Genomic DNA, 28,000 nt, shown 5'->3' on the forward strand with positions numbered 1-28,000 from the left:
GCCACTAAATGGCAGCATTTTTTGCTATTATTATAGCTTATTAAAAACAGAGCAGGAGGGTGTCATGCAGAGGTGCTAGAAATAGCTTGGCACCAGTGGGACAATAATGAAGTCCAACAGCCACTTTTAGGATGCCACTAAGTTTTCTCAGTGTTTGCTAGTATAATGGCTTAGTAACAATGAGTTTGAGTGTGCAATGCAGTGGTGCTTCAAATAGCTTTGCATCAGTGGGACAATAATGAAGTCCAACAGCCACTTTTAGGATGCCACTAAGTTTCCTCAGTGTTTGCTAGTATAATGGCTTAGTAACAATGAGTTTGAGTGTGCAATGCAGTGGTGCTGCAAATAGCTTTGCACCAGTGGGACAATAATGAAGTCCAACAGCCACTTTTAGGATGCCACTAAGTTTCCTCAGTGTTTTTTAGTATAATGGCTTAGTAACAATGAGTTTGAGTGTGCAATGCAGAGGTGCTGCAAATAGATTTGCACTAGTGGGACAATAATGAAGTCCAACAGCCACTTTTAGGATGCCACTAAGTTTCCTCAGTGTTTGCTAGTATAATGGCTTAGTAACAATGAGTTTGAGTGTGCAATGCAGTGGTGCTGCAAATAGCTTTGCACCAGTGGGACACTAATGGAAGTCCAACAGCCACTTTTAGGATGCCACTAAGTTTACTCAGTGTTTGCTTGTATAATAGCTTAGTAACAATGAGTTTGAGTGTGCAATGCAGAGGTGCTGCACATAGATTTGCACCAGTGGGACACTAATGGAAGTCCAACAGCAACTTTTAGGATGCCACTAAGTTTCCTCAATGTTCGCTAGTATAATGGCTTAGTAACAATGAGTTTGAGTGTGCAAAGGGCAGGAGGGTACAGTGGTAGGGTTGTGGGTCTGGGTAGAGGAAAGGAAGACTCCCTTTCTATCCCTCCTACTGGGGAAATGCAGCGAGGAAATCCCTGACCTTAGCTACACAGACACTGTCATCTTGTGTAGCTGTTAAAATCTGTTTTCACGGACCTGACTGTCACCTATGGCTCTGACCCTGCCGGTATTAGCCCTTACAAGGGCTGAAAGAAACTTCTATCCCTATTCTATATAGCGCTGTGTATAGAGCGTACACAGCAGTATCGGAGACAGGAGCTACGCCAGCGGTGACTGACACCAAGACGCAGATGGCAGATAATGGTGTGCTGGAGGAAAATGTCCGTTTTTATGATGCAGGGACATGTGACATGGACATCCTATCACACATGTTGTTGTTTCTCTGGCTAAAAGTCCACTTAGCTGTGTGTGTGTCTGGGATTGGCTGACATGCTGGCTCACCCCACTACACGCGCGCGCTTAGGGAAGGAAGACAATTGAAAAAAAAAAATGGCGATCGCCATTATACAAACAGCAGTGATCTGAAGGCGCTGTTCCCGCACACTATACACTGAAATTTCATAATAGTGTGAGTCACAGAGTGACTTACACTATTACAGCGGAAAGCCAGCTAGGAATTAGCTGTTTTTTTTCTGCTAGAACCGTTCTCGAACGTATCTAGAACTATCGAGCTTTTGCAAAAAGCTCGAGTTCTAGTTCGATCTAGAACAGGCCCCAAAATCAGTCGAGACGCGAACTGGAGAACCACGAACCTAGAACCGCGCTCAACTCTAATGTTAACCCCTTCTATCAGCAGAAAAATAAGAAATATATAGCTCTAAGAATATGGTGGCAAAAATATTTTTACTGTGTAATATACAGGGTGGGCCTCTTATATGGATACACCTAAAGGAAATGGGAATGGTTGGTGATATCAACTTCCTGTTTGTTGCTAATTAGTATATGGGAGGGGGGAAACTTTTTAAGATGGGTAGTGAATATGGCGGCCATTTTGAAATCGGCCATTTTGGATCAAACTTTATTTTTTCTCCTACTCTTGACACACTGATAGCAACACCACAGAAGAAATGCTAACACAGGCTTCCAGTATCTGTTGTTTAATACATCTTGTATCTTCACAACATAGACAATTGCCTTCAGATGACCCCAAAGATAAAAGTCTAAGGGGGTCAGATCGAGAGACCTTGGTGGCCATTCAACTGGCCCACTATGACTAATCCAATTTCCTGGACACTGTTTATGTAGGAATGCTCAGACCTGTGGTGGTGCACCACCACATTATGGATGTCAGGTCAGTAGGTCTTCCTGGGGCATGGGTTCAGTGAATCACCACAAGGATGAGCTGTGCAAAGCATCTGCCACGTGGATCCTAATATTAGATGTATGTTGAATATGTCTTGTCGCTGGGCACCACAGTATATGGAGTACTGGGCTTAATCCAACATGCATATCAGGAGCATAAATGGTTCCCTTCCTTAATTCCTTAACCCTTTAGCGACCCATGACGTACTGGGTACGTCATGGATCGTGTGAGGTTAATCCCCGCGGCCTGCCGTGGGCAAGCCACGGCGATTCGTGCACATATCAGCTGATTTCAACACCCGACATGTGTGCCCGCTAGTCACGAGTGGAATCGCTACCACCCGCGACTATTAACCCCTTACATCTCGCTGCCAAAATCTGGCAGTGAGATGTTTATGCGCGCAGCCATTATGATGACTTACCCCTCCGCCATCGGAAGTCATGTGACGTGATCATGTGACTTCCGGTGGTTGCCATGGTAGCACAGGGTCATGTGATGACGCCTGAAGCTAACATGAGTCCCACTTGCTCTCAATGCTGGAATAGTGGCGGCATTGAAAGTAAAGCACCATATCTGCAGATCTCAGCTCTGTAGCTGGGATCTGGAGATATGGAAGAGTGATCAGATTGCTGATCCATATAGTCCCCTAAGGGACCTAGTAAGATTAAAAAAAAAATTAAAAAAGAAAGTTTCAAAAAATAAAAAAAAAATAAAAAAACCTAAAAGTTCAAATCACCCCCCTTTCACCCCATTGAAAATTAAAGGGTTAAAAAAATAAAAAATATACACATATTTGGTATCGCCGCATTCAGAAATGCCCGATCTATCAAAATCTAATATATAAAGCTCAGTGTATGTATGTGTGTATGTGTGTATATATGTGTGTGTGTATGTCCACTAAAGGAATCTGCACCGTCGCATTTACAATCATGAAATTTTGCACAGACGCCCCATGTGACCCAGGGAACGTCATAGACTATGTTTTGACGGGAAAAATTAACCCCGCGCCTTACAGTTACACTTAAAAATCCTGCCTCCATTAATCTGAATGGAGCTGGGAGATAAGGGCTATTAATAGCAACTGTCAGTGGTTGCTATAGGAACAAAATAAACTGTTAGTATAAGACGCTTATGTGTGAGTGAGAGACAGAAAAAGACAGACAGACAGAGACACAGACTGAGACAGACAGGGAAAGAGACAGAGAGATAGAGACAGAGACAGACGGGCAAAGAGACAGCCGGGCAAAGAAACAGAACTGGAAAGAGACAGCCGGGCAAAGAGACAGCTGGGCAAAGAGACAGCCTTGGAAAGCGACAGATGGGCAAAGAGACAGCCCTGGAAGAGACAGCCCTGGAAAGAGCCAGATGGGCAAAGAGACAGCTTTGGAAAGAGACAGCTGGGCAAAAAGACAGCCCTGGAAGAGACAGCCTTGGAAAGAGACAGCAGGGCAAAGAGACAGCCGGGTGAAGAGACAGCCCTGGAAAGAGACAGCTGGGCAAAGAGACAGCCTTGAAAAGAGCCAGATGGGCAAAGAGACAGCCTTGACAAAGAGACAGCCAGGCAAAGAGACAGCCCTGGAAGAGACAGCCTTGGAAAGAGACAGCAGGGCAAAGAGACAGCCGGGCAAAGAGAAAGCCCTGGAAGAGACAGCCCTGGAAAGAGACAGACGGGCAAAGAGATAGCCCTGGAAAGAGACAGCCCTGGAAAGAGACAGACGGGCAAAGAGACAGACGGGCAAAGAGAGAGACAGGCAAAGAGACAGACCTGGAAAGAGACAGCCCTGGAAGAGACAGACGGGCAAAGAGACAGACCTGGAAAGAGACAAACGGGGAAAGAAAAAGCCCTGGAAAGAGACAGACGGTGAAAAAGACAGCCCTGGAAAGAGACAGCCGGTCAAAGAGACAGCCTGGGATAGAGACAGCCTGGGATAGAGACAGCCTGGGAAAGAGGCAGAAGGGGAAAGAGACAGAAGGGGAAAGAGACAGCCATGGAAAGAGACAGCCCTGGAAAGATACAGCCCTGTAAAGAAACAGACGGGCAAAGAGACAGCCAGGCAAAGAGACAGCCGGTCAAAGAGACAGACCTGGAAAGAGACAGACCTGGAAAGAGACAGACCTGGAAAGAGACAGACAGGGAAAGAGACAGCCCTGGAAAGAGACAGCTGGGCAAAGAGACAGCCGGGCAAAGAGACAGACTGAGGAAGAGACAGAGTGAGGAAGAGACAGACTTGGAAAGAGACATACTGGGAAAGAGACAGACTGGGAAAGAGACAGCAGGGGAAAGAGACAGAAGTGGAGACAGACGGGGAAAGAGACAGACCTGTAAAGAGACAGCCGCGCAAAGAGAGAGCTGGAAAAGAGACAGCCCTGGTAGAGACAGCCCTGGAAAGAGACAGCCCTGGTAAGAGACAGCCCTGGTAAGAGACAGCCCTGGAAAGAGACAGACCTGGAAAGAGACAGACGGGGAAAGAGACAGACGGGGAAAGAGACAGATGGGTAAAAAGACCGCCGGGGAAAGAGAGGCAGACAGACACAGACAGACACAGAGAAAGAGAGATACAGACAGAGAGAGACAGACAGAAACTCGAAGAGAGATAGTTGCTACTACAGCTAGTATAAAATAAATTAATCTGATCGGTAAATGGTGTAGTGGCAAAAAATTCCAACACCAACATTCCGTTTTTTGGTTGCCGCAAATTTTGCGCAAAATGCAATAACAGGCAATCAAAACTTAGCATCTGCACAAAAATGGTACAGTTAAAAATATCAGCTCGAGAAGCAAAAATAAGCCATTACTGAGCCATAGATCCTGAAAAAAGAGAACACTACGGGTTTCGGAAACTGGCGCAAAACGTGTGCCACTTTTTTTGGACAAGGTTGTGAAAAAAATTTAACCCCTTAGATACAAGTAAACCTATTCATGTTTTGTGTCTACAAACTCACACCAACGTCAGGCATCACAGTGACACATCAGTTAGTTTTACCATATAGTGAACATGGTGAATAAAATATCCCTAAAACTATTGTGCGATCACACTTTTTTTGCAGTTTTTCCACACTTGAAAGTTTTTTGCTGTTTTCTAGTACACTATATGGTAAAACTTATGGTTTCATTTAAAACTACAACTTGTCCCGCAAAAAACAAGCCCTTATATGGCAAGATTGACAGAAAAATAAAAAAGTTGCGGCTCTCAGAAGAAAGAGAGGAAAAAAACCCCGTAAAAAACGCAAAACGCCCGGGGACTTAAGGAGTTAAGGACATCTCTCCCAGAAGCAGAACAGAATGAAGTGAGAGTCATCTGGGAGACGACCGCAGTACTGGTATTTGCGTTCCGGCACAGCCTGTGGGCACCTGCAGCTCTCCAATCTCCTCTACACTGCGATGTGGTCTCGGCTGGCCAGGTCATGTTTGAGTGTGGGGAGTCCAACCAACCTCGAGGAGAGCATGCTAATTTGAGCTTCCTTGCTTAGAATCTATGTCTGAACTATGTCCGCTACCGATCCTTAATTGGTGCTTAATATCTGGAGCTTCTACTTAGGGGCACTTTGCACACTATGACATCGCAAGCTGATGCTGCGATGCCGAGCGCGATAGTCCCCGCCCCCGTCGCAACTGCGATATTCTTGTGATAGTTGCCGTAGCGAACATTATCGCTACGGCAGCTTCACATGGACTCACCTGTCCTGCGACCGTCGCTCTGGCCGGCGACCCGCCTCCTTATTAAGGGGGCGGGTTGTGCGGTGTCACTGCGACGTCACACGGCAGGCGGCCAATAGGAGCAGAGGGGCGGAGATGAGCGGGATGTAAACATCCCATCCACCTCCTTCCTTCCGCATATCCTACGGAAGCCGCGGTGACGCCGGTAGGAGATGTTCCTCGCTCCTGCGATTTCACACACAGCGATGTGTGCTGCCGCAGGAGCGAGGAACAACATCGGACCGTTGCGTCAGCGTAATTATGGATTTCGCCGACGCTGCACCGATGATACGATTATGACGCTTTTGCGCTCGTTAATCGTATCATCGAGCCTTTACGCACTACGATGTCGCATGCGATGCCGGAAGTACGTCATTTTCAATTTGACTCCACCGACATTGCACCTGCAATGTCGTAGTGTGCAAAGCCCGCCTTAGACTTTAGTTCAATCTGAATCAACAATTCTTGATACCGTCCCGGTACCACAAATGTTAAGCTATTGACTATTTAATTTACTGATCAGCAGTGGAAGACAGCCACTGCACGGGGCTACATCCCTAATATGGAATACTGAGGATATCGTTCTGCTTATAGTTTTTGATACTAATCAATGTAAATCTGATATTATTGTTAATCAATTTTTTGGTCTATTAAATACTACTTCCATTTATCACAGATTTTATTTATATTTTACTTGATGCGTGTTCAAAGTCACCTGTGAGAAGAAACAGGTGTAAACAGTATGAAAATCACACCTGAAAAGAGATTAAAAGGGGAGACGTTGGCTCAATCTTTGCATTGTCTTTCTATGTGTGCCACACTATGCATGGAGGACAGAAAGAAGAGAAGAAAACTGTTTGAGGACTTGAGTACCAAAATTGTTTAAAAAAAACTAACTATCTCAAAGTGACAAGTCCATCTCCAGAGATCTTGATGTTGATTTTTCTATGGCTTATAAGATAATCAAGATATTTGAACCCCATGGCACTGCAGCTAATCTCCCTGGATGTGGATGGCAAAGAATATTGATGAAAGTTTGCAATGCAGGATAGTCCAGATAAAGCATAAGCAGTCCCAATCAAGTTCCAAAGAAATTCAAGCTGTCCTGCAGGCTCAGAGTGCATCAGTGTCAGTGATAACTCTCTGTCAACATTTGCATGAAATGGAAAAAAAAAGGAGACCCCACTGTTGACACAGAGACATAAAAAGGTTAAATTGCAGTTTACCAAAATGTATGTGAGTAAGCCAAAATTCTTCTTGAAAGTGGCTTGTGAACTGATGAGACCAAGATACAGTTTTTTGGAAAAGCATCTGATTCTACTGTTTACTGAAACTGGGATGATTGCTACAAAGGAAAGAACACAGTACCTGCAGTCAAATATGGTGGAGGTTGAAATATGTTTTGGGGTTGTTTAGCTGCCTCTAGCACTGAGTGCCTTGACTGTGTGTGGTTTTTGGGTCGTAATGTGGTGCCCAGTGTCAGAAAGCTGGGTTTGCAACCTAAGTCATGTATTCCGGACAGTGACAGTGAAACTTTTTTCAAGTAGCACCCAGAAATGAATGGAAACAAAATGCTGGAGAGTTCTAAAGTGAACAGCAATGAGTCCGAATGTAAATCCAATTGAACACCTGTGGAGAGATCTTAAAATTGCTGTTAGAAGAGGTCTCACTTAAAAATGAGAGACCTGAAGCAGTTTGAAAAAGAAGAGCGGTTCAAAATCCAGTTGAGAGGTGTTTGAAACCTGTTGATGGTCATAGGAAGCAATTAATTGCAGTTATATAGTCCAAAGGGTGTGCAACCAAATATTGAAGGTGCCAACCTTTTTGGCCAGCCCACTTTTGGTTTTGTGTGAAATTATATCCAATTTGCCTTTTCTTCTCAGTTGTTTTTTGTGTTGTTCTAATACACCCAAAGCAAAATAAACATGTGCATGACAAAATGTGAAATTGCAATAATTTTGTTGGAAAAATACTTTAGTTTGTAGAAAAATTTCAAGGGTGTTGACACTTTCAACCATTGCTGTATATCTTCTGTTTTAATACTTTTATGCTAAAAACTATTTTCTTGAAATGTTCTGAGAGATATAACTTTTTTGTCTGCTGACAGGACTGTATATATACAGTACATTGACAAGCAAAAGGGTAACAATGTTTTGAACTTTTGACTTTCAGGCTTCATATCTCACCATCTCACGAAGACTATCTTCATTTTATAGACAATCATCTTGACTATCTCATACATAAATTTTACTTGTAACTGTTTAGCATATGATTAGTTATGCAGATTCTTGTCATGTCACTGCATTGTTACTGTTTTGCTCCTAAAATTTTAAATACTAATTTGTATTATTTTGTTAGCATTTTATAATTCCACCTTTGGCTTGCAGCACTGCTTGAATCCTTCTGGGCATGTTCTCGATCAGATTCCACTGATGTGATTGAGTTGAGGTCTGGGGTCTGTGGGGCCCAACTAGCACCTGTGTAGGGGAGGAGCAAGACAGTCTGAGTGAGACTTGCATATTGTGAGGCTGCATGATTGTGCTACTCCCAGGAATCCAGGAGGAAGACCATAATCTGCCCCTCTTCTCTACAGGGAGAGATGAGATTCATGGGAAGCCAGAATGGCTTCCCATGCTTCTGTTTCCCAGTCTGTGCTTTTGGGGGACAAGGAGGATGGAGTAAGGAGATCGGGAAGAACAAGGAAGACCATACCTACCTGCTCCTCCAATCCCGCGGTGATTCATCACCCACAAGGAAAGAGAGATGGGAACCACAGGACCCAGCAGGAGAAATTCCGGAAAATTCTGAGAGGAGATGAGTACCCAAGAGACTGCAGGCTCCTTTCTCTTGAGTGGCCAGCATTTTTTTGAGTGGTGAGCATGCTATGAGAATACGAGAACACTGGCAAAACCCTAGTCCAGCTGAGAGAGGAGTTGTGAGAGACCTCAAACAACTGTGCTTCCAAAAAGAATAAACCCATATCCCCTACAAAAATTAAATCTCTCATGCAGAAGATTACCAGACTAATGATACTTCAGGAGAAGATTGAAAAGAATGCCGGCCCTTTCCTCCAAAGGTTTAAAAACCAGCAGCGGTTCTCCAAAATGAAGGAGTTAAACCCTTCACGAGATGTCACGTACTCACTGTGGGTAGTCATGGTGCTGGATGAGGATTATAAAGCAGACACTCACACTGAAGATAAACCAAAGTCTCTGTGCATTACAGTCACTACGGGGAGCCCGTCCAGGTGTCCGCTCCCACCGGTGTCACTTGGTAACCCGGAGCCCACCAATTTAGTGGTCTGTTGTGGCCCCTTGGCTTGAAGCTGTTGGGGCCCCGCTCATTATATTTAGTGTAGCTGTGCTCTTGATGGTTGGCACTTGGGATTTCAGTGGGCTGCTACACTGGAAAGCCCTATCCCACGCGGTGTGCTGTCACCTTCAATCTCTGAGCTCTTAGGGAAGTTCATAAAGACACTCTCCCTCCCAGGTTAATTATCATGACGTTGAATCGGCTCCTGACCTAGGGTCCTGTACCCCGTTGGGCTCAGAACTGGTCAGTTCTTTTGGGTTTATGTCGATAGTCCTCCTAGACTATGTCCGTCGCACCTTCCTCCAATGTCACTGCCATCGGTTCCTGACTCCTCTTGTCTCGGACCACTGTCTGCGACCCAACCTCGGTCTAGCTCCCTGGGAGCTACAACTCCCCAGCTCCTCACTCTTTGAGGACTCTCACTCAACTCTTGTCTCCTACTAGACTGTCTCACTTCCCTCCCACCAGTCTGCCTGACCCCTAGGTGGGGACCCTTTTCCAGCTGGACCAACCCACTGTTGTGTCTGACAGGTCATGATGTGAGGTGTTGATTGGAATTTGTGGTGCTGATGGTAGTAACACCAGTTTCTTCGGAACCTGGAACCATGTGGGGGTAAGCCCTGCACCCTGGGTGACAGGATGCAGTTCCCTGTGGCACCCTGATATATTCAGGGGTGCCACAGAAGCAGCGTGCCCAAACAATTAAAAAAAGCCAATAAGAGGCAAACTGCCACAGGATCTGGTCACATAATCTGGTGCTATCACTGCTGCAGGTAAGTATCACATCCTTGTCTGGTGGTTCTGGGGATGGTGACTCAGAACAGACAGCAACTCCTGGACACCCTGAGGAGAGGGGAGAGCTCTATCAATGTAGTGGAATGGGATGTTGATTTGTCTTTCTGGACAAAATGACATGGTATGTTAGATTTCCAAGATAGAGCGGCAGAGACTGTGGTGTCTTTGCCAACACCCAATGGACACAGACTATGTTCATGGTCTGTGTCCAATGGGTAAGCAGTGATGATTTACCTTATAGATCCAAAGTCACAGAACTCCTGTTGAGGCTGGACTTTCCAGAGTATTAAATATTCTCCTTAATTTATCTCTATGGGACTTCTCATTTTGATATTAGTTTTGTGAGACAAGAGGGCCTACAGCTTTTCTGGTCTTAGTATGAACTGATTCAAAATTGCCCCCCATGTTGGGAATTTGCTGTACAGGTAACAACTCACCAGAATTCAGTCAGGAAGGTGACCATTTTGACTCTTAACTAGTCAATTCCTTTTTTGACATTATGATGTTGATAAGTCGATATGGCGAAATAGTGGACAAAAACTTCGATGACTAACATCTGTTCAGGTACCTGGTCCTACATGGCAAAGTTGAAGGTCTCGGGTAACACTGTTACCCATATTCCCTCCTCAACATTCTTGGGGAGGGACATGATCTTGATTTTCTACCAGGGACAACCTAAGGTTTTTCACAAGTGTGGTAGCCTCACATACTTTAGTGCGCAATGTAACATCAAGATGTGTGTGCTGTGGGGAGCCCTGGGTCATCTTGCTGCTACCTGTGTCAGAATTAGGTGTAACCTGTGTGGTGAGCTTGGTCAACTGTTCGCACTGTTTATCAAATGAATGCAGTGGGGGCAGTGAAAAGTCGGTGAAAGTCGGGACTGATCCTGCCGGTGAAGGGACTAATAGAGGCAGTGTAAGTAGGGAACCATTGAGGAGCAAGGGGATTCCACGTTTTAGGCTTAGGTGACAAAATCAGAGCCATAGGGAACGTCAGCAGGCCGCTATCTCTTTTAACCCTGACCCATATATTACACATGCAGCTGAGGCTCTTAAAGATAGTGAACTGAACAAAGAGGTCAAAAGACTGGTAAGGGAGCAGCAGTTTTCCAAGAATCTTCATCCATTGACAGTCTGGATGAGGAGGGTGGGGAGTGGTTACAGAAAAAGAAAAAGGGCAACAGGAGAAAAATGGGGAGAAAGACGAGCTCCAATTTTCAAACCTCCCCTTTGGACAAAGACGCCTCTAGGTCTCGAAACCTGACTCAGGTGCCATTAGAAGATCCAGCCTCCCCTTCTGTGGATCCTTCCAACTGGTGCTGGGCTCGCTAGGACTCCTCTGCTGATAAGGATGCCCGGAACCTGGTGCTGTAAGTTGCAGACAAGGTGGTTGGAGCTCAGGAGGTAGCCAAGTCTTCTTCTCAGGGGGCAAGTAAAGATCCCCCTGGGGGTTATTAACCCAGAATCCACCAGATAAGGGTAAAAGTGTAAGTAAGGAAAGAATGGATGAGTCTGTTTTAAACGTACAAAGAAGAATAGCATATCTCTGTCAGAGAGAGGGTGGGTGTATTTTTGGTGGGAAAAAGGCTATTCAATTCAATCAAGAATAATGGCTGCACCCACTCTGTTGACACTGGCAATCATTAATGTTGCCAGCATGAAGTCTGAGGCAGCTAGGTAAAGGGCCTTTCCTTTTCTCGGCCAACTTGTTGCCAACATTTTGTCTTTCAGGAGACTAGGTAGAAATATCAACTTTGCATAAAGCAAAGAAGGAATGGACCCTCCTAGTTACACCTCATTGCTCCCCTGTTGCAAAGAATAATGTGGTCTCCCATTCCTTGCCTGCCACGAGCCCTCCTGCTCAGCAGAAGAAAGAAGAAAGACCCTTGCACTGCCAGAGTGTTATCCTTGCATGCCGGACTTTGCCCCAGTTGAGCTGGATCACCTTTTTTCCTTCTCATCTCCTGCTCAGCAGCATCAAAGGTCCAGGAGACTACACAATGTGCAGAGGATAGCTACTCAGGGAAGCAGCAAAAATCTCGTTATCCCTTCATCTTGTGAAGCCACAGATCCCGCCTCTATGTCTTAGAGGCAGGATAATGAGCATGTGCACCATGTGGCAGGTTTTGATTCGCCCACTGACATCACACGGCTTGATGACGAGGCTGGTGATGTGGTGAACCCTGATTGGCTGGGCTGGGACGTCGTGGATCCCCTTTGGGTCAAATCCGTCGTCTCCGCCTCGAGCCCACCTTTGGGTGGAGCTGTGCCTCCTTAAAAGCCTCGCTTGCCAATATGGCGGCGCGCGTCTGTCCTCTTTTGTTGGATGACTGGCAGCATGCTGCTACGCCGCTGTACAGGCATTATTGTCTTCTTGTGGCTTTGCCCTTGCTGCTCTGGCACCGCCTTGCTTTGCAGGTCATGTCCCTGCCTTCGGTGAGCTCCTCGGGACCTCCTTGGACTCACCTTGTTATTGAAGCACACGTGCACGGGCATCGCTGTGCTACCCTCGTGCCACGTTTCTGTGACTTCCGTTCGGGCACACGTGCGTGGGCGCCACTGTACTTCTTCGTGCAACAAGTGCACCGAGCAGTAAGCCCCGTCCCATACAACCCTCATGGGTTAGGGCGAGCCGGTGTATGCAGATCGTCTGTTACATAACAGACGATCGTCAGCAACAACCCGCTCACTCTCTAACGACCATAGCAGCGGTCCCCTACACCGCACAGTGGACCTTGACCGGCGGAAGCTGCCTCTTCACCATCTTGGCACGCTTCCCCGGGTCCCCCTCGTAACATTATGGTCGCTCCAAAGGTCTGGCTATGGCTGGAGAGCAATAGCAGTTGTTGCGTTATGGGCAGCATTTGGAGTCACGGTTGGCAGCAGTGGAGGAGCCCTCCCCCAATAAGGCTGCTCTGGCGACAGTTGCCACCCAGGCGGCCACTCAGGCTGTGGCATTGGGCGGAAGCTCACCTCGCCTTGTGCATCCAGAAAATTTTAGCGGGGATAGCTCCTAGTGCCGTGGTTTTATAAATCAGGTTACCACCTACTTGGAGCTATCTGCTACCCACTATGCTACTGAGAGGGCGAGGGTAGCCTTCGTCCAGTCCCTGCTCAAAGGCAAAGCACTGAAGTGGTCTACACCCTTGTGGGAGCACGGAGATCGGGTGGTGAATAACCTCACAGCTTATCTTGGTTCCATGAGAACGGTGTTCCTCGGGCCTCAAGTCACCCACGACTCCGCGCTGTGGCTCCTACGCCTTCGGCAAGGGTCCGCCTCAGTCGGGAACTTTGCAGTACGTTTCAGGACACTCGCCGCAGAGCTGGACTGGCCAGATAAGGTCCTTGTCCCTGTGTTCTGGTAGGGCCTGACAGGGTTCGTCAAAGACGCACTGGCCACGCGTGAGGTGCCTGCTACCTTAGAGGTCTTGATTCAAGTTGCCTCCCACATAGATATCCGCCAGGCGGAGCAGAGGCTTGAGGTCTCTTCGGCACCCACGTCTACCCGGCCCAAAAGCGTCTGGTCCCTACTTTCCACCAGACAGGTCTCCCAGCCAGCTCTCTAGATGACGCTGTGGAGTCAATGGAGGTGTCCAAAGCAGCCACAGGTCCTCGACCTTCTGTCCTCTGCTTTTCCTGAGGGCAGAGGGGACACATAGCTACCCGATATCCTAAAACCATCGGGAAAAGGCAGCGTCAAGTTTCCGACAGAGGGGGGACTCTAGACACTGCATCTCCCTCTAGGTTGACCATCAATGCCCAGTTGCAGTTCGGCACTACTGTCTTTTCTGCCCTCGCTTGCTTGGACTCGGGCGCTGATGGAAACTTCATTTCAACTTCCCTGGCAACTCAGTACTCAGTTCCCTTGGTTCTGTTGCCTAAACCGATTAAGATCCGGGTAGTCAACGGGTCCCTGCTTGCTGATCCCATTACCCAGACCACCATTCCTCTTAGGCTGGACGTACCACCAGGACACCATGAGTAGGTGTCCTTCATGGTGCTTCCCGAGGGGACGGATGAGATCTTACTGGGCCTCCCCTGGTTGAGACAGCATGCTCCTACGCTCAACTGGGCAACCGGGGAGATCTCGTCCTGGGCAGGGTCTTGTAGAGAACACCTTGTGACCACCAGACTACCCACTACTATTGGGTCGGTTGGACCCTCGGGGAATAGAGGGGGGCCGGATTTACCGGCGCCTTATGAGGCCTACAGGGATGTCTTCCCCCCCACCGCCAATACGATTGCCGAATTGACCTGAAACCAGGCTCCGAGCCCCCTAGGGGCAGAGTTTATCCACTCTCTGCTCCAGAGACGGAGGCTATGTCCAAGTATATTCAGGAGAGCCTGGCGAAAGGGTTTATTCGCAAATCTGTATCACCGGCCGGTGCGGGGTTCTTTTTTGTGCAAAAAAAGGAAGGGGATCTGCACCCCTATATCGATTACAGGGGATTAAATGCAATTACGATTAAAAACAAATACCCGTTGCTCCTCGGAGTTGTTTCATCGATTCCTAGGGGCTAAAGTCTTCACGAAGTTGGACCTACGGGGGCATACAATCTAGTGCGAGTCTAAAAAGGCGATGAGTGAAAGACCGCCTTCAACACGAGGGACGGTCACTACGAGTATCTCGTAATGCCCTTCAGACTCTGCAATGCCCCCGTCGTGTTCCAAGACTTCGTGAATGACATTTTTCGGGATTTGTATCTTTCCGTGGTTGCATACCTGGATGACATCCTCATTATCTCTCCCGATCTTGCCACCCATCGGAGGGATGTCATTCGGGTACTCAAGAGGCTCCGCACCCATTTGTTATATGCCAAGCTGGAGAAGTGTGTCTTCGAACGTGATTCCTTGCCGTTCCTTGGATATATCGTGTCCAGTCAGGGGTTGGCAATGGATCCGGGGAAGTTGGAGACAGTGATGAACTGGCCTGAGCCCCGCTCGCTGAAGGAGATCCAGCGATTCTTGGGGTTCATCAATTATTATCGCCTGTTCATTCCCAACTTCTCGACGGTGGCAGCACCCATCATTGCCCTTACCCGCAAGGGTGCTAATCCCAAAGCCTGGACACGGGAGACGGTAGAGGCCTTTCGCGTTCTTAAAACCCACTTCTCCAGAGCTCCCATTCTCCATCATCCAGATGTCTCCAAACCCTTCCTACTGGAGGTAGACGCCTCTTCGGTCGGTGCAGGCGCAGTCCTGTATCAGAAGAATGAACGAGGGAGGAAGCATCCGTGCTTCTTTTTCTCAAAAACCTTCTCTCCGGCCGAGAGGAACTACTCCATAGGGGATAGGGAGTTACTCGCGATGAAGTTGGCATTCCAGGAGTGGCGGCATCTCCTGGAGGGTGCGAAACATCCATTTGAGGTATTTTCCGACCACAAAAACCTCACATACCTCCAGACAGCACAACGCCTGAACTCAAGGCAGGCTCAATGGTCTCTCTTCTTCTCCTGGTTCCGCTTTAATATCCGCCACGTGGCCGGTTAGAAGAACGTATGGGCCGATGCCTTGTCACATTGTATGGTCGTGCTGGAGGAAGAAGAGGAAGAGCCTCGTCTTATATTACCCCCAGACAGCTTGAGGATGGTCACTCCCACTTCTCTGGACCAGGTGTCTCCTGGCAAGACCCTCGTTTCCCCTGAGCTACGGAATGAGGTGCTATCGTGGGCCCATGCCTCCAAAGTCGGGGCCACTTCAAGGTCAAAAGGACTAGAGACCTTGTGACCAGGCATTATTGGTGGCCGAGAGTAACCCAGGACATACAGGAGTATGTGGGAGCTTGTATATCGTGTGCACGGAATAAGCCGTCCCGGCAGAGACCTGCGGGTCTTCTTCACCCACTGCCGGTGCCGGACCGTCCCTGGGAAGTGGTGGGGATGGACTTCCTGGGAGATCTGCCCAAGTCAGCAGGGCACAAGATCGTGTGGCTCATCACGGATCACTTTTCTAAAATGGTCCACTTGCTGCCTCTCCCATGACTCCCGACGTCACGTGCCTTCGCCACCTTGTTTATTCGGCACGTATTTAGGCTGCATGGCATGCCTGACAAGGTGGTGAGCGACCGGGGTCCCCAGTTCGCGTCTCGCTTCTGGAGAGAACTCTGTAAGCTCTTGCAGATAGAGCTTAATATCTCCTCCGCATACCATTCCAAGACCAATGGACTGGTGGAAAGGACCAATCAGACCCTGGTAACTTACCTCCGCCACTTCATCTACACGCACCACGACAACTGGGCTAACCTCCTTCCTTGGGCCGAATTTGCCATCAATAATGCGGTCCACGAGTCATCTGGCTAGACCCCGTTCCTGCTAAACAATGGACAACATCCCAGAATCCCGTTTCCGATGCCCATTACATCACCTGACCCTAGAGTGGAGGATTGGGTGACCGAGGCCCGGGAGATATGGGATAACACCCAGGAGGCCCTTAAGAGGGCCAAGGACTGGAGGGTGACTACGGCTAATGAGCACCGCCGCCCTGCACCATCTTTCACCCCTGGCGACCTAGTGTGGCTGTCCGCTAAAAATATCAATCTACGGGTACAAGCAGCCAAGTTCGCCCCTAGGTACCTAGGGCCGTTTAAAGTCTTAGAGCAGGTAAACCCGGTGGCATACTGGCTCCAGCTCCCTCCACGCTGGGCTATAGCCAATACCTTTCATGTGTCCCTTCTGAAACCCGTACGACTTAATAAATTCTCGGGGTTTTTGCCGGCCCAAACCGGATTCTTGTCCGACGACCCTGAGGTAGTGAAGGACGACCCTGAGATAGTGAAGCTGGTTGAGACAAAAGTCATACGGGGCAGGAGGTACTACCTCGTGGAGTGGGCCGGTCATGGCCCGGAGCATAGATCCAGGGAATTGGAGGATGATATCCACATCCCAGGTTTGGTAGTGGCCTTTGAGCACCGGCAGGGGGGGGCAATGTTACACCTCGAGGCTCCCCTGTTGCAAGGAATGATGTGGTTTCCCATTCCTTGCCTGCCACAAGCCCTTCTGCTCAGCAGTGCCGAAGGTCTAGGAGACTACATGGCTCCCCTGTTGCAAGGAATGATGTGGTCTCCTATTCCTTGCCTGCCACGAGCCCTCCTGCTCAGCAGCACCAAAGGTCCAGGAGACTACACAATGTGCAGAGGATAGCTACTCAGGGAAGCAGCAAGAATCTTGTTATCCCTGCATCTTGTGAAGCCACAGATCCCGCCTCTATGTCTCAGAGGCATTATTGTCTTCTTGTGGGCTTTGCCCTTGCTGCTCCGGCAGCGCTTTGCAGGTCGTGTCCCTGCCTTTGGTGAGCTCCTCGGGACCTCCTCGGACTCACCTTGTTATTGAAGCACATGTGCGCGGGCACCGCTGTGCTACTCTCGTGCCACGTTTCCGTGACTTCCGTTTGGGCACACGTGCGTGGGCGCCACTGTGCTTCTTCGTGCAACAAGTGCACCGCGCTGTAAGCCCCATCCCATACAACCCTCACGGGTTATTGTGAGCCGGTGTACGCAGATCGTCTGTTACGTAACAGAGGATCGTCAGCAACAACCCGCTCACTCTCTAACGACCATAACAGCAGTCCCCTACACTGCACAGTGGACCTTGACCGGCAGAAGCTGCCTCTTCACCATCTTGGCACGCTTCCCCGGTCCCCCTCATAACACTCCTACTGGTCTCTTGCGGCTGTGACTTATAGCGGGGTGGCATTCTTTTTTAAGAATTCAAATGTTGAATGCAGACGATTGATCGAATTGGAAATGGGGAGGTACTTGATCTTGGATCTCTTAATGAAGAGATATTAACATCTATGGTCCCCAGTCTAAGTGGTACCTCAAATGTCTCTTCTGAAGATCAAACCTTTTCTTTTTTCAAAAAGGCAGGTGGTCTTCAGTGAGGATTTTAATAATGTCACAAGACCCCGTGATATGGGTTCCAGAGACCAGCTGACTTATGATGGCGTCACGTTAAACAGTATAATAATTGAGGCACGCTTGGTGAATATCCACATTCATTACATCTCAGATTACACAGGGTTCACTTATTTAACAGGTAGTCAGTGCAAGTCTAGAATAGATTTTATTTGAGGTTTTATTTGAAAGATGAGGTCGTCTCTATACCATCATTGGTTGTGGAGCTGGAATTCTCCAATAACTGTTTGATTATGTTTTCTCTGAATGTTTCAGAGACTCCTCAGATGGGAAGAGGTTATAGGAAGCTAAATTCATCATTCCTTGAGGAATAAGCTTTAAGACCGCCCTTTGAGAATTTTCCTCAGAGCCACGCACCGCTCCTGGACCTTATTAGCACTAAGTCAGAGTGGTGGGAGATGTTCAAACATTCGGTAGCAAGATTCTTCCTGCAGCTCTAAACCTCAGAAGCCTGAACAGAGATTGCCTGTATCAGAGCTTGAGGAGCAATCTCGAACATTTTGTCTCAAATGGAGGTGAAAGGGAGGAAATCCACAGAGTGAAATCTTTACTGAAGATTCTCTGTCTCTGTCTGTCTCTCTTTCTGTCTGTCTGCCTCTGTCTGTCTCTATATGTCTGCCTCCCTGTCAATCTGTCTCTGTCTGTATGTGTCTCTCTCTAGTTCTCCACTGAAGTCATTTATTACCTCACACATAAGCTGCCTTATACTAAGAATGTCCTTCATTGCCTATAGCAACCAATCAGAGCTCCTATAAATGACCTGTAGCTCCCAGCTCCATTGACTTTAATGTAAGCAGGTTTTTTGGTGAATAACTGTAAAGCGTGGGAGTCAAATTTTCACCTCAAAACACAGTCTATGACATTCCCTGAATCAAATGAGGTATCTGTGCAAAATGTTGTGATTGTAAATGCCACGGTGCAGATTCCTTTAGAGGACACACACACACACACACATATACACTTAGCTTTATATTTGTATATTTGTATATTATTTCTGCATCTAGGGTTTGTCATATGAATTATGAGTGAGTATAATTCCTACGGTAATGCAGTGGGACCAGTAGGTAAGTTTCAGTTTGGTTTGGTATATACAGTAAATGATGTAAATAAGAGTGTATGATTAGTTAAGTGGTTAAGACATAGATAGTTTAGTTTTTATTAGTTTAGGTTTGGTTTATAAGTAGTTGTATATCGGTTGTAATTGTACATAGTTAAAACAATTGAATAGAGCAGGTCCGGTAGTTTTATATGCTTTTATATTATTATTTATTATGTTGTCCCTTTTATAACTAATATGGGCTGGAAGGAGAAAAAAAAACAACACATAGTATTGGTTATTTTCATTATTATTTTTTTATTTTGTTGATTTTTTTTTTGTTTATTTATTTTTGTTCTAATTTCTTTTCTTTTCTTTACTGAGTAGGTCAAGAATTTCTCCTTGTTTGTTTTGGTTCAGTTCTTTATTTAGTTCTAATTATTTTGGCAGTACTTTTATGTATATTTATTTTACAGTTATTTTATGTTATTAATACATTTGTATTTGATTTAGTTATTTACTTGTATTTGTAGTTTTTACTGTATTTTTTTTGCATGGCTATGATTTGAGAAATTGTATTTATGTTCATTTTTGCCACGCAGATTGTGGTTTTTATAAGTAGGCTGAAAATTGTGATATATTATGGTTTCATTTTATTGTATTGTTTTCATCTTATAAATAAAGGACTTCCAACAACGCTACTTTATTGTTATTTATTTATGTTTCTCACTTATGTAGCTCTTTTATTTCTCATCGCTTTGCAAACGTGATCATCACTGTCCCCATTGGGGCTCACAATCTAAGTTTCCTATCTGTATGTATTTGGAGTATGGAAGGAAACCGGAGTACCCGAAGGACCCCATGCTAACACAGGAAGAACATGCAAATTCCTTGCAGATGTTATTGAACCATTTCTTCTCCAATCATGACGTACGCTTCAGGTTGTTGTCCTGCTTGAACACTGTCGTCCTTTTCATACCAATAGTACTCAAGTGCGTCTTGTAGGATACTCACATATAACTCAGAATTGAGACTACCATCAATTCTGGTCAAGTCTCCAATACCTTTGGGTGTAAAAAAAAACCCTATATCATCAGGCTTCCTCCACAGAACTTGACAATTCCTTCAATTTCTTGACTCTTTAGACCATTTTTCCCTTGTTTCTTGCAGACCCATTTGCAGCAATCAGAGGTTAGTCTATTAACAGTCATCTCATTGCTTCAAATCACCTGATTTTTCATCTCATTGCTTCAAAATACTCGTTTCCAACATTCTACTGACTTTTTTTGTACTTTTCTAAACACAAGCCAATGCTTCTAAGATGGTATTAAAATTAATGCTTCTTCACCTTTTTTTGGGCCACCATTCCAGACTTGTGTAAGTGCTTGCATGGATGTCTGTGATTTCACTATTATGAAGCATATGAGCCACTTTTAATGCCATATTTGTTGTACTAGAACTAACAGACATTGTGATGAGCTGACTTGCTGACTCTGATATTTTGCCTGGACACCCACCTCTTGGCTTTTGAATGGATGGACAAATTTCATTTTGCATTCTTCCAACTGTCATGGCACTCACATGATGCAGTTTGTCAATTTTCTTGGCAGAGAGACTGCTATCAATTAGCTGGATGATGCTGTTCCTCTTGTCTTGGAAAATCTTCTTCATGGCTGGATCACAAGTGTCTCCCGTCCTTAGGAGACTTGTGAGAGCTCTGGGATCTGAGCTCTACATGAAATTGTGAGACTTTGAATTTTAAATGTATTTGTTTTCTATTGGTGCAGCAAGAGTTAATGATACTTTCCTAGTAGCTCCCGATTAGTTCATCTAAGCTTTAGCCAGTATGTGACCCCTCATTTCCATTTAAACTGTCTTGTGATCCATCTCCTGATGTCGGTAATAGATTGATTCTGTACTGACCAGCTTAGAGGAAGGATGTCTCTAGTAGCGGCTTCAATTCTGCTGCTAGAGTTCTACTACTGAAGCTCTGCTGCGGGAGTTCTGCTATTGTAGCCTTGTCATCTGCAGCCCTGGTGTTTGACTGCAGCAGTAAAGTTTTGTTGGATATCCTTTTGTTTAGTTCCTCCTGTCTTTTCTCCTTCCCATGAGTGTTATTACAGTAGTAGCAATGTCTAGTGTACTCATCAGCTTTGGCACTATACAGGGCGATTGGTGGGACAGATAGGGACTAGGCAAGTGATGGCGATGAGGGGAAGGACTCGCATAGGGACGTTAGGGAAGCTAAGGGTTCAGGCACAGGTTACAGTCAGTAGGTGTCCCGACCCCGCCTCCAATTGTCAGGGCTTTCCTCTCCTTTTCCATCCCATACCTCTGTCTTGTGCAGTGTGCTGCGCATTCAATTTTCTGAGTGTGACAGGCTGCTCCTCAATTCAAACCAGTGACTTTCGCTTGAGGATAAACCTAATAAGACACTGACCTATTAGAGAATGTGAGAACAGGTTGTAGTTAGTAATATACAGGAAGAAAAAGATTTTTCAAACAGCAACAATGCACTGACATGACATGAATCTTCATAACTAATCGTATGCTAAATAACTGCAAGTCAATTTTATGTATAAGATAGCCAAGATGATTGTCTATAAAATGAAGATAGTCTCATGTTCGAAGCTGTAGTGGATAGTGAGATATGCAGCCCGAAAATCAAAAGATTAAAACATTGTTACCATTTTGCTCATCAGTGTATATACAGTATATATTGCAGTAATTGTACATTCCCAGAGAATAAAGCTGTCTTATCACTTGTACCAAATGCGGATGGTGTAAAAAAAATAATCATATAGAAATGCTTGTACTTCTGTCTCTTTATTTATTTTTGCTCCCAAAAATCACTATAAGGCCAGAGTCACACTTGTGAGAGACTCGTGCAAGTCTTGCATCACATCACCCAGCATGGCCTGCAGCTCTCCTGACAGGAGCATCTCAGCTGCATAGAAATACATGCAGCTGACCCGCTCCTGTCAGGAGAGTGTGTGGCCATGCCGGGTGATGCGATGTGAGACTCGTGCGAGTCTCTCGCAAGTGCGACTCCAGTCTAAGGGTCAGTTTACATTTACCCTGTGCTCTTTGTCAAGCACTAACGTGATTCAGATGAGACCCCCAACAGAAGCAATCACTATAATGAGGCACATAAAGTTGCTTTGGACTCTATTTGGCTTTTGCTTTGGAGGTGTCCTGTAGTTTTAGACATTTTTTAGCACATTTTTTAGCACGAAAAACTAGGTTCAACTGCATTTTCTGCATGCCTAAAAAAGATGGGATATCTTTGGAACAATGGCCAGACAGAATTAGAGGTTTCATCTGAATCATGTCTCTGGGGAATTTAGACAAAACCCCAAAATTACTGTATGTGCTCAGTGTAGATCACAGGATAAATATGAACATAGACTTAAGTGTCAATGAAATTGTTATGTACCTGAATATGTTCTCAATGAAAACTAGAAATCAACCCCGAAAAAATAGCCACTACTCAGGTTTGCTGCCTGGCAATGGAAAAATAAGGGGCTTCCATATTAATTGTAGCACAAAAGCTCTGTATAAGCATCATGGGTCCAAAAAATGAAACAAGCATAATGTCCCCTCCAAAATGCAAATGCCCCCTTCTACCTCCTTAAGAGCCCCACAATGTGCCTGATTCACATTTAGAGTACACAGTAAGCACCCACATGTGTGACATTACTGTAGCAACAACATCCCACTCAACAATTTAGGGCTTGTGCGCACACTGCATCCTGACCAGTGCAGAAAAAAGCGCACCTGCTGGCAGACTTGATACTGCGTTTTGACAAAAAAAATGCATCCAAAACGCATGTATTTTGTATGCATTTTGCTTGCGTTTTGTAAGCATTTTTGTCAGTGCGGTCCCCCGACAATTCAGCTCTGCTACATGACCGCTTACAGCAGACACAGACAGAGCCGGGCGATGAGAATGAACTCGGATGAACTTCACCCGACTTCATTGTCATCTCTCGGCTCTGTCTGTGTGTCGCGTCCTGATTAGCGGTCAACCGTGAAGGACCTGTGAAGAGAACTCCGGCCACCCAGGTAATAACAAAAAAAAATATATAAGAAAAAATAAAGAAAATAAGATTAAAGCAAGCTTTTCATACTTACTAGTCTCTGTACAGCTGTACCGTGCTTCTGGGAACGCTCACTCTACTTCTGTAGCCGCCTATTATCTTCATGTATATGCACTGCTTATCCCACCCATTGGCAGTGCTCGTGTCTTTGCTTGGTTGCAGTCAGACAGCGCTCCCACCTTGTGTGACAGCATGTCTGTCTGCTTTGAATCAGAGACACTGTCTGCATCTAGATTGATGTAAAAAACAATAAATAAAATAACTGGTGTAGGGTCCACCATATTATGATACCCAGCCATGATAAAGCATATGGCTACAGGCTGTAGCCCCCAGCTTTGTGTGTAATCTTGGTTGTGTATCAAAATAAGAAGAATTGCGTGTGACTTTTTTAAAAATTATTGAAACAAGTAATTTAAAAACCAGCATGCGGTCTCCCCGATTTTGATACACCGCTATCATTAATCCTACAGATGAGAGCTGGTATTCTCAGCCTGGGGAAGCCCATGGTTATTGCTGCCACAGCATAAAAATAGGAGCCCGCAGCCAACCAGGATTGTTGTATCCATGAGATGCAACAATCCCTGAATTTTACCCAGCTTATACCGATTGACCTGGTGTGGTGGCAATCGGAGTAATTGTAATACTACTGTATGTTTTGAGGATTTCGATAGCGTAGGGCAATGACAGCCAGAGACGAGTTTGTGGTACAAGATGTTTATGATATGTAACCACGGTAGATACACAACGGAAATACACAGTATAACAAACACATGAAAATACCTTTCCGAAACGGAGCGAAGGGGATTCCCGGGGCCACGCACCGGACTCCCCCAGGGAGACCACCAGAGCGAACCCCTATGCAGGGACTGTCCGGCAATCAACCCCGGAAGGCCTAAATGCGCCGCAGCCGGGACACAAGGGGCAAGCGGTAAAGTCCAGAAGTGTCCGTACGGGATGAAAGTCCAGAATGGTTATGAACCGGAAGAAACCGGGCAGACGTGCTGACCAAAGACGGCAGACGGAGTCCGGGCACAGTTTGAAGAAACCGGGTATGGTCCAGAGTCGGTCGGTAGATTTTCAGGAGGATCCAAAGGTAATCAAGTAGCAGCAGCAGCAAAGCAGGAGCACACAGCAAGCAGTATACTCAGGCACTGGACTAGGCTTAGAGGCGGCCTTTTAAGCAGCTGGACAGGAAGTAGGGCAACAGAACATAAAACTCCATGTTAACCGAGGGCAAGCTCTTTCAAAAGAGGACTGGAAAACCCGGAAACCTGACATTACTCCCCCCCCCAGAAACGGCCTCAGGACGGGTCAGGGCCCGGCTTGTCCGGGTACCGTCGATGAAACTGAGCGATCTTCCGGGGTGCTCGAATGTTACCCACCGGTTCCCAGGAATCGTCCTCGGGGGCGTACCCCTGCCAACGTACCAGATACTGAAGCCGACGACGATGGAGCCGGGAGTCAATAATGTCCTCAACCACGAACTGCTCCTCGCCGTCGACCATCACAGGCGGAGGAGGAGGCACGACACGACCATGAAACGTATTGGGAGAGACGGATTTGAGGAGAGAAACATGAAAGACCGGGTGTACCTTTAGATGGTGCGGTAACCGCAGCCGACAGGCCACAGGGCTCACGATCCCGGTGATCTTGAACGGACCGATGAATTTTTGTCCCAGCTTCTGCGAAGGGACACCCAATCTCAGGTTCTTGGTGGACAACCATACAGAGTCCCCTACCTTATACATGGGTGCCGGTTTCCGGTGAGCGTCTGCCGACCTCTTGTAACGCTCCTGAGCTGTAGCCACAGTGTCCTTCAGAACCTCCAGATTTTGTCGTAGCTCTGTCAATCTGTCCTCCACCGCAGGCACTGAGACCGCAACCGGTGACCTAGGCAAAATAGTCGGATGGTAACCCAAGTTAGCAAAGAAGGGCGTTACCTTAGTGGAGCTGCTCTGAGTGTTGTTATACGAGAACTCCGCCAAAGGAAGCATCTTCAACCAATCGTCCTGCAGATGGCTGACATAACAGCGAAGGTATTGTTCCAGGGTTTGATTGGTCCGTTCGGTTTGCCCATTTGTCTGAGGATGGTATGCAGAAGACAAACAGACATCAATCTGGAGTGCCGTACAAAACCCCTTCCAGAACCTAGACGTGAACTGCACGCCCCGGTCAGAGATGATCTCGTCTGGTACCCCATGCAATCGGAATACGTTCTGGATAACCAGATCCACTGTCTCTGCGGCTGAGGGAAGACCGGCACACGGAATAAAGTGAGCAGCTTTAGTCAACCGATCCACCACCACTAAAATGGTATTGTGACCGTCTGAGACGGGCAACTCCACAATAAAATCCATTGAGATAGACCCCCAAGGGCGAGATGGCACGGGTAACGGTTGGAGGAGTCCTGTAGGAGCCACACGAGGGACCTTGCACCGGGCACAAACCACACATGAGTGGACATAGTCCTTTACATCCCTTAAACAGGTAGGCCACCAGAAAAAACGGTTCAGAAATTCCTGCGTCTTCTGTACCCCCCTATGACCAGCCAACACGGAGTCATGGACCAACTTGAGAACCCGAAGTCTTACGGCCTCCGGGACATAAATGCGTCGCTCTCTCAACCACACACCATTCCGAAGAACAAGAGTTACATCATTCGGGGGGGCAGCAAGAAATACGTCACCATCATAGGCCAGCTTGATGTCCTTCCACAACTCCTGGTCCTGGATTACTCCAACGAAATTGGCATCCGATAACACGGTCTGAGACGGGGTTCCAGGCACGGAGTCCACGGCGTGGATTCGGGACAAGGCATCGGCTTTCCCATTACGTGAACCTGGACGGTATGTAACGACAAAATTGAACTGGTTAAGGAATAGGCTCCAACGGGCTTGCCGTGGAGACAGGCACCTGGCAGACTTCAGAAATTCCAGATTACGATGATCTGTGAGTACTATCACTTGCTGCGCGGCTCCCTGTAAGTGGTGTCTCCATTCCTTGAAAGCGGAAATAATCGCTAACAATTCCTTGTCCGCAATGTCATAGTTCCTTTCTGCAGGGGACAACCGGCGGGAAAAGAAAGCACACGGATGTAAGAGACTCTTGTCCCCAGTCCTTTGAGAAAGGATGGCCCCTAATGCGTAGTCGGAAGCGTCGACTTCCACGATAAAGGGAAGTGCGGGATTCGGATGTACCAATATAGGCGCTGAGGTAAAACAAACCTTGAGACGATGGAAAGCTTCCTGGGCCTGGGCGGACCACACAAACTTCTGTCCTTTCTTGGTTAACAGAGTGATGGGACGAACAATCTCTGAAAAATTACGGATAAAACGTCGGTAAAAGTTGGCAAAACCGACAAAGCGTTGTACCTCTTTGATGTTCCCCGGTTCCGGCCAGTCTAGAATTGCTTGTATCTTGCCAGACTCCATGTTTAGTCCCTGAGGAGAGATGACATAACCTAAGAATTGTATTTGTGAGCAATGGAATTCGCATTTCTCCAGTTTGATGTACAGGTGGTTTTCCCTCAGCCGGGTAAGTACGGTCTTGACGTGTTCCTGGTGTTCCTGCAGGGAATCAGAAAAGATTAGGATATCGTCCAGATAAATCACCATGAATTGGTCCATGATATCCCTAAAAATATCGTTAACTAGATGTTGGAAAGTCGCGGGAGCGTTACAAAGTCCAAAAGGCATCACTAGGTACTCAAAATGTCCATACCGACATCGGAACGCGGTCTTCCACTCATCTCCGGGACGTATACGGAGTAGATTGTATGCCCCACGGAGATCCAATTTGGTGAATATTTTTGCCTGTTGGACCCTCTCCAATAGCTCAGGAATCAACGGTAACGGATACCGGTTCCGGATAGTTATTTTATTCAGTTCCCGGTAGTCAATACAGGGTCTCAGAGTCCCCTCTTTCTTTTTCACGAAAAAGATGGGTGCCCCTGCTGGTGAGGTAGACGGACGAATAAATCCCTTAGCTAGACTTTCATCAATGTATTCTTTTAGTGCTTCTAGCTCAGGTGCCGCCAACGGGTAGACATGACCAAACGGGATCTCCGCCCCTGGGAGTAAGTCTATGGGGCAATCATACGGTCTATGCGGGGGAAGCCGATCGGCTTTTCTTTTGTCGCATATATCCGCAAAGTCATTATACACCGGGGGTAGAACAGGTACCTGTACAGTGCCCTCCGCATTCGGTGTTACTGGAACCGGAACAGTTGGACTAATGGTCGGAATACTCTGCGGTGGGAAGGATATTTCCTTAGTTTCCCAATCGATGACCGGATTTGTAGACCATAGCCACGGAATACCTAGAATAATCGGAAAATGAGGAGAAGAAATTAACATGAACACAAGGGTCTCCTGCTGACCTGGCTTCATGACGCATTCTAGCGGTACGGTTTCCCGATCAACTGGTCCAGAGATTAACGGAGATCCGTCAACCGTCTCCATGGTAACCGGTGAGGATCTTTGCTGAGTCCGGATACCGTGTTTCCTGGCAAAAGAGGAGTCCATGAAATTTCCCCCTGCCCCAGAATCTATCATTGCGGAGGTAGGTATTAGCTGTCCCTCCCACCGGATCTGAATGGGGAGCGAGCAATGGGTATATTTCCCTTCCGAGTCCTTCGGTGAGGTTGACATTATAGTCAAGGGAAATACCGCATCCAAGTGTCCGCTTGCCTCAGAGATATCGGACTCTGCGTCCGTGTTGTCACACTCTGCCATGGCTGCCAATACCTTATTTGGGCGATTCGGACGTTTCGGGCAGTCGATCAAGAAATGGTCCGATTGACCGCAATAGAAACACAAACGCTCACGGAGCCGGTGTTCGCGACGTTCATTGGTCTCTCGCTTTTGCAGAGAGTCCACTTGCATAGGAACGTCCTCGGCCTCCCGTGGCGTCCTGAGAGCGGGTTCTCTGGAAGGAAATGCAAAGTTGTTCACACGGTTTACAG

Source organism: Anomaloglossus baeobatrachus, chromosome 1, assembly GCF_048569485.1.
Source record: "Anomaloglossus baeobatrachus isolate aAnoBae1 chromosome 1, aAnoBae1.hap1, whole genome shotgun sequence".
NCBI lineage: Eukaryota > Metazoa > Chordata > Amphibia > Anura > Aromobatidae > Anomaloglossus > Anomaloglossus baeobatrachus.